Raw genomic sequence first — 12517 nt, 5'->3', positions numbered from 1 at the left:
TGAATAAACACCAATAGGCAATGTGATTATGAAGTATGGAGTAAAAGAAAGATGAAAACCATTAAAGTGTTTTCAGTTTTTCAGTGATTAACAAAAATACATAAAATAGCAATAACTAAGCAAGGAAAAATAATATTGAAATTATCAAATTAAGATTTATTAATATAAATTCCTGAAATGCACATGCAAATGTGTGTGTGTGTGTGTGTGTGTGTTTTGTGTATCTGAGATCATTTGTGTTTATGGATATGAGTTTTCTACCATTTTAAGACCTAAAGGAAATAATTTTATTTAATAGGCAATATGATACTGATGAAGGAAGTGTATGCTTTCAGACCCAAGAATACTGAGTAAAAATGGAAAAATGTTAGTTCTCTCTCTTATTGATTCTCTAAATGTGATGAAGTTATTTTCACTCACTAATTGTACAAATTAATATAACTTTATATGGATCACAGATATACACCTAAAAGATGCAGAGAACCTGAGACATAGAAGTTGCTGAATATATGCTGTTATCTTCTTCTGTTGAGCAGGGAGACCGGGAAGGGACTTTTACAATTTGTAGACACGTTAAAAATAATAAAATTTAGATTCATACTTGATTCTATTTTAGCCAGTGATTAGTTTTGTAGACTGAAGGTATTTACATTATGTCAATGAGACTCATTTTTTTACAAAACAGACAAAATTAATACTCTATATTATTACTGTAAATATTTAAAAACTATATTAAATGCCTAAAATACATTTTAATGAAAAATTTTTTAAAAGTTTGTTAGTGTTTCATTAGAAAGTAATCTGCCACTATTAGTATAATATGTTTTTATGAAAACCATATATCTAGAATGAGGAAACTTCTCTTAAGTGTTAAATTTTTCAATATTTTTATTCATAAGACTTCACATATAAATTTTAAAAATGTCCTGATTCCAATAGGATTCCCTTTATTTTTTTTCCACAATTTCAACAACATATACTCTAAGTGGTTCATCATGTTCTACCTGTTGTTCTCTAATGTCATCATTAATCTCAGTTACCTAGCTTTTATAATATCCTCACATTCATCTATTTCAGACCATCAAATATAGATCCATTCCAGACTATCATATATAGTTCATCTGAGCTACCTTTTATCTTAGAAATATGTCACTAATATTAGATTTCTCAGATGTATATGGATATGAATCAATGATATGACTATAGTCATATTGATAAAGCCATTTCTTTAGTCTTTTCCCTTTCTCTTAAGAAGATAGAAATTCACATATGTCATTTTCTCCTGGAGACTGCTTATCTCAGCTATGTGAGAGTGGCAGTAGCCTCAGTCCTAAAGTTTTATTACACATGCTCTTAATTCAGAGATATTTTAGAGATTATTATAAATGTTGAGGCTTTATGCACTTCTCTTAAGAAATGTGTAGTAGAATTTCTTCTTAATTAAAAAAAATTATGACTGTAAACCAGTTTTAGAAAGAGTAACTAGAATAGCACCATTTAAAATTTTAGGATGACAGCTGTAATTGTTACATTTTGAAAGAGTCTCAATCAATAACGAATTAGTCAAAACAATAAAAATTCATATTAAATAGTACATTGACCAAGTATAGATAAATGCTTACTAAGAGCAGAGTGTCTTAAGTCTTCAGGGATCATCTTCAAGGAATTTCATGGAGCATTACATAACAGAATTTGACTTTAAAAAATAGCAGACATGATTAAAGGTACAAAAGGAAATTGTTAAAAGGAAAATGTAGACAAAAGAAAGAAGTTTTAAAGGGTATGATGTTTTTATTAAATAGTGACATTTTTGGTGGGTTAGGGCAGTGTGTCCAGATAATATGTCAGAAAAAAATAGAGGTTGTAGGGAAATAGAAAGAAAAGAAAGAAGTGAGGCAGAGGGGAGAGAAGTACTGAAGGCAGAAGTAGGGAAGGCTTTGAAAAAGAATAATGATATTTTTTCATCCTGAAGTGAAAGTAGGAGGTAATCACAGATATCACAATAGGTAAGCCTGAAAGTGACAGCAAAGAAGTGGGAAAAGTTGAGACAAAGACGTTTATTTTTCTTTGACCTATGTGACAATTAAAAGTAAATATATTTTTAATTTATATTATATATATTTATATTAAACTTATTTATTTTATCAAGAGTACAGTAAAAATGGAATATAAACTGTCCTAAGTTTGCAATCTTAAAATGTAGCTTAAGAGCCTTATTTGCTTTTCTTTTGCATCTTCAGAATGATATAATTTGTGAAAAAATAAAGCCATATATTTAAGATATAAACTTGATGTTTTGATATAGATACACATAGTAAAGTTATCACTGCAGTGAAACCAATTAAGATATTTATCACCTCATTTTCAAGTTTTTGTGAGAATCATTAAGATATATACTTTAGAAAATTTCAAGTATAAAACACAGTGTTATTAAATATAGTCACCATGTTTTACCTTTCATCTCCAGGACTTACATTACAGAAACTGTACTATTTCACCAATCTCTCTCCATTTCTCTCTCCTTCTAGACTTTGGCAAGCACAATTCTACTGTCTACTTCCATAGTTTGAATGTGTTCGAGTCCGCAAGTAAAGGAGACATGCATTCTTTGTCTTTTTGTGTCTAATTTATTACACTTAACATACTAACTCCCAGGTGTGGTATTTATACATAAAATTATCAATAGATAACTATTTACATACACAGTTGTCCTTTTTGTCTATGGGTTCTGCATCTATAGACTCAACCAATTGTGGATCAAAAATAATGAGGATAATTTTTCATCTGAACTGAACATGTACACACATTTTTCTTGACATTTTTCCCTAAACAATATAGTATAATAGCTATTCATATAGCATTTACATTGTATTATGTCTTATAAGTAATCTAGAATTGATATTAACTATATGGGAAGATGTAAGTGGGTCCTTTGCAATTTTAAGTAAGGAACTTGAGCATCCAGAGATTTTGGTATCTGAGAGTTCCTGAAACTAATATTCTAGTGAGGGACTACCATCTGTCCAGGGTTTATTGAACAGAAATGGCAAGAATAGACATCATTGCCTTGTAGTGAATTGTTCTTAGAGCAAAAACTCCCCCTTTATTATCATTGATTGTGATGTTGCCTCTAGGCTTTTCATATAGTCTTTGTTATATCAAAGTACTTTCCCTTTTACCTATTTTAGTGAGTTTGACCATACATGGATGTTCATTTTAGTTAAGTGCTTTTCTGCATCTATTTAGATATTATCTTTCATTAGGTTAATGGAACAAAAACTCACTGATTGATTTGCCTGTGTTGTAATATTCCTAAATCCCATGAAAAAAATATCACTTGGTCATGGTATACCATCCTTTCAACATATTGTTCTTTTTGCCAGTATTTTATCATGGATTTTTTTTTTACATCTACACCCATTAGTGACAGTGGCCTATTGTTTTCTCTTTTTAAGAAGCATTTGTCTTGTCTAGGTGATACTGGTTTTATACAATGAATTTAGGATTTCTTTATTTTTTTTCCTTTTTCTTTTTTAAATTTGTTCTTTTTAGATACACATGACATTAGAGTATATTTTTACATATTATACTTACATGGAATATAACTTATTACAATTAGGATCCCAATCTTGCAGTTGTACATGATGCGGAGTTACACTGGTCATGTATTCATATAAGAACATAGGAAATGACTGATTCATTCTACTGTCTTTTATATTCTACCCAATATACCTTTCCTTTATTCCCTCTTGTCTAATCTAATGAACTTTTATTCTCTTCTCTACTCTTTATTATGTTTTAGCATTCACAAATCAAAGAGAACATTTGGCCTTTGGTTTTTTTGGGATTGGCTTATTTCACTTATTTCAAGATAAGTTTCATCCATTTTTTGAAAGAATTTTAAAAGCATTGGTTTTAACTATTCTTGAATGTTTGCTAGAATGTTCCTAGGAGAACACCTGTTCTTGATCATTTATTATAGAGAAGTATTTTTTAATATTGTTTCAGTCTCTTGTTATTTGACTTTTTCTTTGCTTTTGATCCACGGTTAGAAGAGTCTATATTTTGAGGAATTTATCAAGTTTTTCTAGGTTATCCAATTTGTTCAACATTTTAATTCATAATATTCTTTTATGATCTCCCCCCACCCCAGGCATCCATTTGTAATGCTTCCTTTTTGATATCATATTTTGTTTATTTCAATCTTCTTTATTTTTGTTTTCTGCTAAAGTTTTATTATTTTGTTTACATTTTCAAATTTTATATTGTTTTGTTATTCTCTCTGACATTTATTGTGATTTATTTCTATAGTATTTTTATTTCCATTATTTGCTAATTTTGAGATATAAATTTAGGTTGTTTGAGATGTTCCTTCTTTTAATGTACATGTTTATCAATAATATCTTCAGTCAGTAGTGTTTTTGCTATATTCAATTATTGTATGTTCAGTTTTCATTTTGTTTGTCTCAGGATCTATTATAAGTGGAATTTTGATTATTCTTTGGCCCAATAGTTGTTAGATGGCATGTTGCTCAGATGCCACTTGTGGAATCATTCAGTTGGAAAAGTTAACTTGAAATGATGTGTATTGTCTTAACTTTATCAACATTTGTTTTGTGACCTAACATATGATCTATCACAGAGGATTTTCTGCATGCACTTGAGAAGAATTTGTATTCTTCTGCAGTTAATCAGAAGATACTTTATACATCTGATAACTCCATTTGGTCTCCAGTATTGTTCAAATCAATTTTTTAAACATTTTTTTTGTCTGAATGTTCAATCCTTGAAGTAGAGTACCAAAGTCTTCTACTATTATTGAGCTTCTATCAATTTATTTGGGCAGATTTGCAAAAATATGCTTTACACATTTAGGTGCTATGATGTTGGGGAAATTATATATATATATATATATATATATATATATATATATATATATATATACACACACACACAAACACAATTATGTTATATTCCTGTTAATATTAATCATTTTATTATTAATAATAATCTTTCTTTTTTCATTTTCTTCAATAATTTATAATATAAAGATTTGTGTCTAACATAACAATAGCCACCCTTGCTTACAGTGTTCCCCAGTGACATCCACCATTCTGTGACGGGGCAAAAGGGGCCTTTGCCAGAGGGGACACCATGCTATTTGTACTTTCTGACTCCAAAACTGTGAGCTAGATAAACCTCTTAAATTTATAATTTACCATTGCCTCAGGCATTTGATTATAATAATAGAAAATTGGTTACTATTTGTACACACTTTTTTCCCATACTTCATTTGCAACCTATGTATATTCTTAAATTTGTAGCAAGTTTCTTGTAAATGGCCCAGTAGTGGGATTTGTGAGTTTTATCCATTCAGCTCTCAAATTCCTTTTGATTGTTGAGGCTATGATCTGGATGTGGCTTGTCTTCCAGGGTCACAGGTTGGAAACCTGTTCCCCAGTGTGGCAATGTTAAGAGGTGTTGGAATCTTGAAGAAAGTAGTAAAATCATTGAAGGCGTGGCCCTCAGGAGGAATTGACAGAGTTCTCCTGGGATTGTTTTTAGTTCTTACAAAATGGTTATAGAAGAACAAGACTGACTCCTGAATCACTTTTCTCCAGTTTCCTGTCTCACCATAACATCTCTCCCTTTCCCATGTGTTCTTTCCCCAGTGACATCCACCATTATGTGATGGAGCAAAGGGGGCCTTTGTCAGAGGTGATACCATGCTATTGGTACTTTCTGACACCAAAAATGGGAGATAGATAAATTTATAAGTTACCTTGCCTCAGGCTTTTGATTATAGTAATAGAAAATTGTCTGATACAGTAAGTTAATTCAGTCACATTTACATTAATAATTAAAGATTAGGAATTAGTATTGATATCTCATTATTTTCTGTCTCTTGTACAGTTATTTTGTATCTTTTTCCTCTTTCTGTCTTCCTTTGATATTTGATGATTTTAATAATGATACCTTAATTCATTTCTCTTTATCTTTTGAATGTTTATTATAGTTTTTTTTCTGTGTGTGTGTGTGTGTGTGTGTGTGGCTATACCAAGGCTTACATAAATTTTCTTGCAGTTATATCTATTTTAAGTTGACAACAACTTAATTTCACTCAGAAACAAAAATTCAACATTTTCTCCCTTTCTCTGATGTTTTCTGTTCCTGAAGTTAAAATGTCTTAAATTAAAAAAAATACTTATAATCAAACATAATAATTATACTTCTTTATGGGACACAATGTGATAATTTGATATGTGTACACAACGTGTAAAGATCAAATCAAGTTAACTGGCATTTTCATCTTCTTAAACATCATTTCTTTGTATTTAGAGGCTTTGAACTCCTTTCTTCTAGTTCCTTTTAAAGTATGTAATAAGTGGTAAACAATAGTTACCCTACTGTGCTATTAAACATCAGCACTTACTACTTTTTACATGGTATACTTATTAATAATTTTAGTTACAGTTATTCTCAATATTTTTACTTTACCTTTTATATTAAGGTTAAAAGTAATTTGCCTACCACCATTACATTATTCTGTATTTGTATTTATATTTATCTTTGCCAGTGAGATTGATATTCTCAGGGTTTTTTTTTTAATTGCTATTCAGTATATTTTTATTTTCATTTGAAGAATGCACTTAACATTTCTTAAAGATTGGTTGTCTGGTGACAAACTTCATCAATTTTGTTTGGGAAAGAGTTTATCTTGGCTTCATTTTTTAAAGGAAATACTTTTTTTCTTTTTTTCTATTTCTTTCAGTTACATGTATATCAGACTACTCTGTCTGCCCTGCACTATCATGAAATCCCAAGAGTCTTATGGAGATTTCTTTATGTGTGGTAAATCACTTTTGTCTTGTTGCTTTCAAAATTCTCCTTGATTTTGACAATTTAATTTTAAAAGTTTCCTGATATAATTCTCTTTATATTTGTACCTATTTGTGTATGTAGTGCTTCTTGTTATCTTGCTGTTTATTCCTTCCCTAGATTTGAAAACTTGAGGGTTGTTATTTTTTCAAGCAAGTTTTCTATTCCTTCTTTTCTCTTCTTCTTTGGAAACTCTCATTATTTGCCTACTAGTGGTAAAAAAAAAAAAAACTCGTACTTTGTCGGTTGTTCTGTCTGTCTGTCTTCTCTTCTGAGTGAATAATTTCAAATGACATGCTCTCAAATTCCCTGATTATTTTCTTATGGTTGACTGATTCTGTTATTAAAGATGTCTACTGTGTTTTGCATTTCTATAATTGTATTATTCAGTTCCAAATCTCTGCTTAATTCCTTTCTATGATTTATATCTCTTCACTGAGCTTCCAATTTTGTTCATGTATTGTTTTCATGATATCCTTTGTTTGAATATATATTTAGTGTTATAGCTTATTGCATTCTTTAAAAAGGTTACTTTTAAATCTTTGTCATGGAATTCATAGGTCTTCATTTCTTTAAGGCTGATTACTGAAAATTTGCTGGGTTCCTCTGGTAGTGTCATATTTCCCTTATTTTTCATGTTCTTTGTAAATATTCATTGATATTTGCACATTTGGAGAAGCAGTCATCTCCTCTAGACTTTACAGACTGGCATTGGTAGATAGTGATCTTCACCTGAGAGCAGAGATGAAGAAGCTGAATGAGTGGGTTGTGTGTGAGTGCCATGTCTGGGAACTGCCAGAGACACCAGGACCAGTGGGTGTATTGTGTCACCATGTCTGAGTTGGGCAGGAGTCATGGGGCTGGAGCTATAGAGGTGAGGGCAGGCTGATGCTGACTATGGGTTGGGGAAGACAGTGAAATGAACTCTGGGAAGTTCTGCTACCTGGGGTCCACATTAGTAAAGTCTATGTGGGTCTTCAGTGGAAAAGCCTACAGGGATCTGTGTAAGCAGCAAGGACCAATGAGTTCCTAAGTAGATAAGGCTGGTGGAGTACTTCCCTCCCTGGAGGTACTTAGCTGATGGGATTCTTCTTGGCCCTAATTTGTGCTGGGAGGGATGGCACCAGTAAAATGGGTGCTACCATTTCATCTAGAGTTACCCTCAGTTTTTGTGGTCCATTGACTTGCTGCCACTAATTTTAATCCAGAAATCTCCTGAGGCTATTTCTCTTTGTGTATAGCTATTAAATAATTGTTCTGGAAAGGGATAAGAGACTGATTCTAATGCATTATCTTCCTTACATCTTTAAAATCTTTATTGACTCTTAAATAAACTCTAAAACTCTCATCCCAAGATATTATACTCATGAAATAATTGCTTGTTAGAAGTAGGATTTTTTATCTGGTTTCGGAATTCCATCAACATTTTCACAATAAAGATATTCATTTTCCAGTGATGGTTAATTTTATGAGTCAACTGGACTACAGAGAGGGATGTCTGGCTGGCTAGTGATGCACTGTTTGTGAGTAGTATCTTAGTTGTTTTCAGAGAAACATGGCATATGAGTCTGTGGATCAAGTGAGGAAAGCACCTCAATGTGGGCTGGTACCATCCAATTGTCTGGGGGCCCAGATGTAATAAAAAGGTGAAAAGAGGAGAATTCTCTCTCTTCTGTAGTGGGATTTCCTTTATCTCCTGCACTAAGATATCAGCAATCCAGGTTCTTGGACCTTTGAATCCTAGACCTGTATCAATGGCCTCTCGTGACTCTCCCTAGGACTCAAACCTCAGACTGAGTTATAACCATCATCATCTTCCTTGGTTAAGGGTCATTTAAATTGGACTGAACCATACTATTGGATTCTCTGGTTCTTTGTTTTACAGAATGTCCATTGTACTTAGACTCTACTGTTGTGTGAAGATTCAATCCCCCTAATAAATTTCCTTTTATTCGTTCTATATATGTACAAATACATTTGCCTATGTGTGTATATGTTTATATAGATATGTTGTAATAGTTCATTTGAATCGTCAACTTCACTGAATTAAGAGATGCCTATGATTAAGAGGCTTCTGGGTGTATCAATGAGGGTATACCTAGGAATGGTTGGTATGTGGGATAGCCAACTGAAGTGGAGACCCTCTTGTGGAGACACCGTCCAATAGGATGATGGCTTTCATGGAATAAAAGTTGGAAGAATGAGGAAGCAGCAGCAGATGCAAGCTCAATTCTTCTTGAATGGGTTTTAGTTGCTGCTTTGATCATCTGAGGATATCGGACTCTCACTTCTTCATCTTCCAAAGCAGACTCTGCCAATGATTTTCCAGGGACTTTCCAGAAGCCTTTGGTCTCAGTATAGGGTAGCACCATTTATCCCTATCGTTCTGGGGCTTCTGCCTCTTGGACTGCACAGTTACTGGTTCTTCCAGCTCTATAGCATGTGGACAGCCATTGTGAACTATCCAGCTTCTGGTTGAGGAGGCCAACTTAATAAATCCCCATTGTAAGTAGACTTTATAATCATACTTCCTGTTGATTTTGTTCCTCTAGAGAAAACTGACTAATACATATGTATACTTATGTAATATAATTTTTAAAATTCTGTTTAATATTTTTTTCTTAATTGTTTGCCAGGTTTTATAACCACCTTATCAACTCACACAGGTAGTTCTAATTGCAGATTTTAGATCACAATCTAGGACTTCACCACTCACTCTGTTTCCCTTTATCATACTAATGAAAGGGATATAATTCTCTTTATAATAGTAAGGCAATGTTTAGTATGCTACAGTTCATGACAGGAAGTTAGTAGACACTCAGAAAGATATCATAAGGTTTATGAAGAAAAACTTTTTTATGTAGTTCAATATAATAGGGGGTTATTTTATAGAGATTAATATTTGTCGATTATAGAAAGTTTTAGCCATTGAGCCAGGGCACTGGGATGTTAAGAATAGATATCCTGCAAATTGGTGAAGAAGTCTTTAGGACTAATTTTTAGATTTCCATATATGACTTTAAGCACATCTAACAAAAAAAAAGGTTAATTAAAGTTGTGACAACTTCTATAAAATGGAGATTTTATAAAGGTAAGGGATTAATATTAAGTGAGATGGAACCAAAATACATGGAGAATAACTTGGGATAGCAATTTTTTTTGAACATGAAGGAATAATTCTTAGATCAGCAAGAGTAATAAACTGAATTTCAACCCACTGTATCTCTTAGAAAACATGTCCTAAGTTGTAGAAATTCCAGCATTCCATTCGTGAACTTTAAAAACAGGTGTAATTACTAACATTTAAATTCTCCTACATGGTTGCAGTACCAATATCAGAGGCAGTAAAGGAGGTTCTAGAATAAAATTGTGTAGAGCTGCCATGTAGGCCAAAGAAATAATTGTATTATAAGTCATTGAAGTGTATAAGAAAGGGACTGGAAAGGTTTGATTGTCAATCAGAGGCCTGTATCATTAATTGTACGAAAATGCAACTGGACTGTCAGTGCAAATGTAATGTATGTTGTCTGCAAATTCATTGGCTCTTTGTTGTTGCATTTAAGAATCAAGGAATTTACACAAGAGAAACTCTATACCAAGTGAACCACTATTTTTTTTAAGATTTGTTTCAGTTTAATTACATGCACATAAAATGTTCCAAAGATAAAATAATATATCAAATATTAAGAGAGATTGTTTCCAACTTTTAGTCTTCTTTTATAGTTTTACTAACAACAGGTCATTAAATTGGACTAATAATTCATTTAACTATAAACAAATGTTTAAAAAAATTTTTTGAGGATATACATACAAAAAACAAATGCTATTATTAATAACACTTTGAACATAATTCCTTTTCATTAATTTTGTTTGCTAATTTTACTTACATCTTATTTAGTTATAAGTTTTTGGCAGACATAAAAATATACAAATAATTACAAATTTCATGCTCAGAGAAAATGAGCTCACGTTTCAGCATATAACTATACCCACAACTGCTTGTTAAATGAGAAAATTAAAACAATGTGCATAAATTACTGCAATTTTATTTCTCCTTCCAAGGTCATATTTTTACAACTGAGAACTAATGAATATTCAGTATAAAAGAATGGCCTTGGGGAAAATATATAAAATTACCTTAATTCTACTTCCAATGGATGAATTGTAAACCTTCAAATTATGTATTTTTATAACTATCTTGCCTTTAATTCCACATAAATATTTAAAGTTTAAAATTTTAATGTAGTTTTATAAAACATTTTATAAATATATGCAATGAATGAGCATTTAAGATTTTTTGATTTATGTGAATCATTCATTAATGTTTCTTATTTTTTCTAGTTCACATTTTTATTTTAATAAATATTATTTTGTATTAAGTAATGACTTATCCCAAAGGCCTTTTAATTTGTTTATATAAAACAAAATTTTAGATAGTAATAAATAAAAATTCACCATGACATTTTCTGATTAAAAGTGAGATCTTGATATTTTATAATAAGAAAAACTTTGATTTTTAAAACTCCTTATTGGAGCAGCTGCATATGGTTATGTTCAGAGTATCAGTTGATCTTTTCTAAAACATCCAATTATCCATGTGAACAAAGAGGAAAATGAACATGTGCTACTACTGGCAAGTCCTTTCTTATCAATAGTCACTTATGTGGTTTCCTTCTGCTAGTAGAGCATATACTGCGCACCTCTAAAATGATAGTTCACCCATTATATCCCTGTGTTTTCCTGAAAGAAATATCCAAAATACTTAACTCAATGAAATGCCAACAAAGATTAACACTATCGTTTTCACGAATTAGATTATTTTTTACAGTATAATTTATAGGTTGCTGTATTTTAACTTTGAATGATTCCTAATAGCAATGTTAGTAATAGCAATTTCTAATTGCAAGAACTATAAGTTTGAAACCTGTTTTATGTTTAGATTATTTTGTTTCTGCTAACCAACCAGGGACATCAGAATCATAAATTCCAAATAAAGAATAAATTAACCTAAATATAAATTATGTTTATAATAAAATTCAACAGAGATGTATTAATTAGATCCTATAATTTTACTATTATTTTGCATTTTAAGTTGACTTTGGCTAATGGTGATATTTCAAATTATTTTATAAGGAAAGAAGCATGATTAAAAATACTTTTTGCTATCATGAGACTCTAAGACCAGTTTACCTTTAAAAACTAGAAGATTGAATCCAGCATTTTTCCTTTATTTAGTTGCCTTTACATGATGTTAATAAATGTACAGCTGTGTGATCCAAACATTGTGGTGTGCATGTGCACAAGAGCAAGAGTGAGAGATAGGATCAGATGAAACAATAGATGACAAAGAATAACTAAAGGAAGGAGAGGAGGGAAGGATACTGAGAGAGGAAAAAAATAAATACAGACATTGAAACAGAGACACAAATACAAGCCACAAGAAACATTGTTATGGTTTGAATCTGAGATGTCCTCAAAGGCTTATGTGTTGAAAGTGTGATCCCCAGTGCAGCAATGCTTAGAGCTGAGGGTTTTGGGAAGTGATCAGATCATAAAAGCTCTACCTCATCAATGGATTAATCCATTAATAGATTGATAGCTGAATGGATTATTGGGAGGTACTGGAAACTGTAGGAGA

This window comes from Spermophilus citellus (genome assembly GCF_964194105.1).
Source record: "Spermophilus citellus genome assembly, chromosome: 5".
NCBI classification, from domain to species: Eukaryota; Metazoa; Chordata; class Mammalia; order Rodentia; family Sciuridae; genus Spermophilus; species Spermophilus citellus.
The sequence above is the reverse complement of the archived record's forward strand: the minus strand, read 5'-3'. Positions refer to the sequence as shown.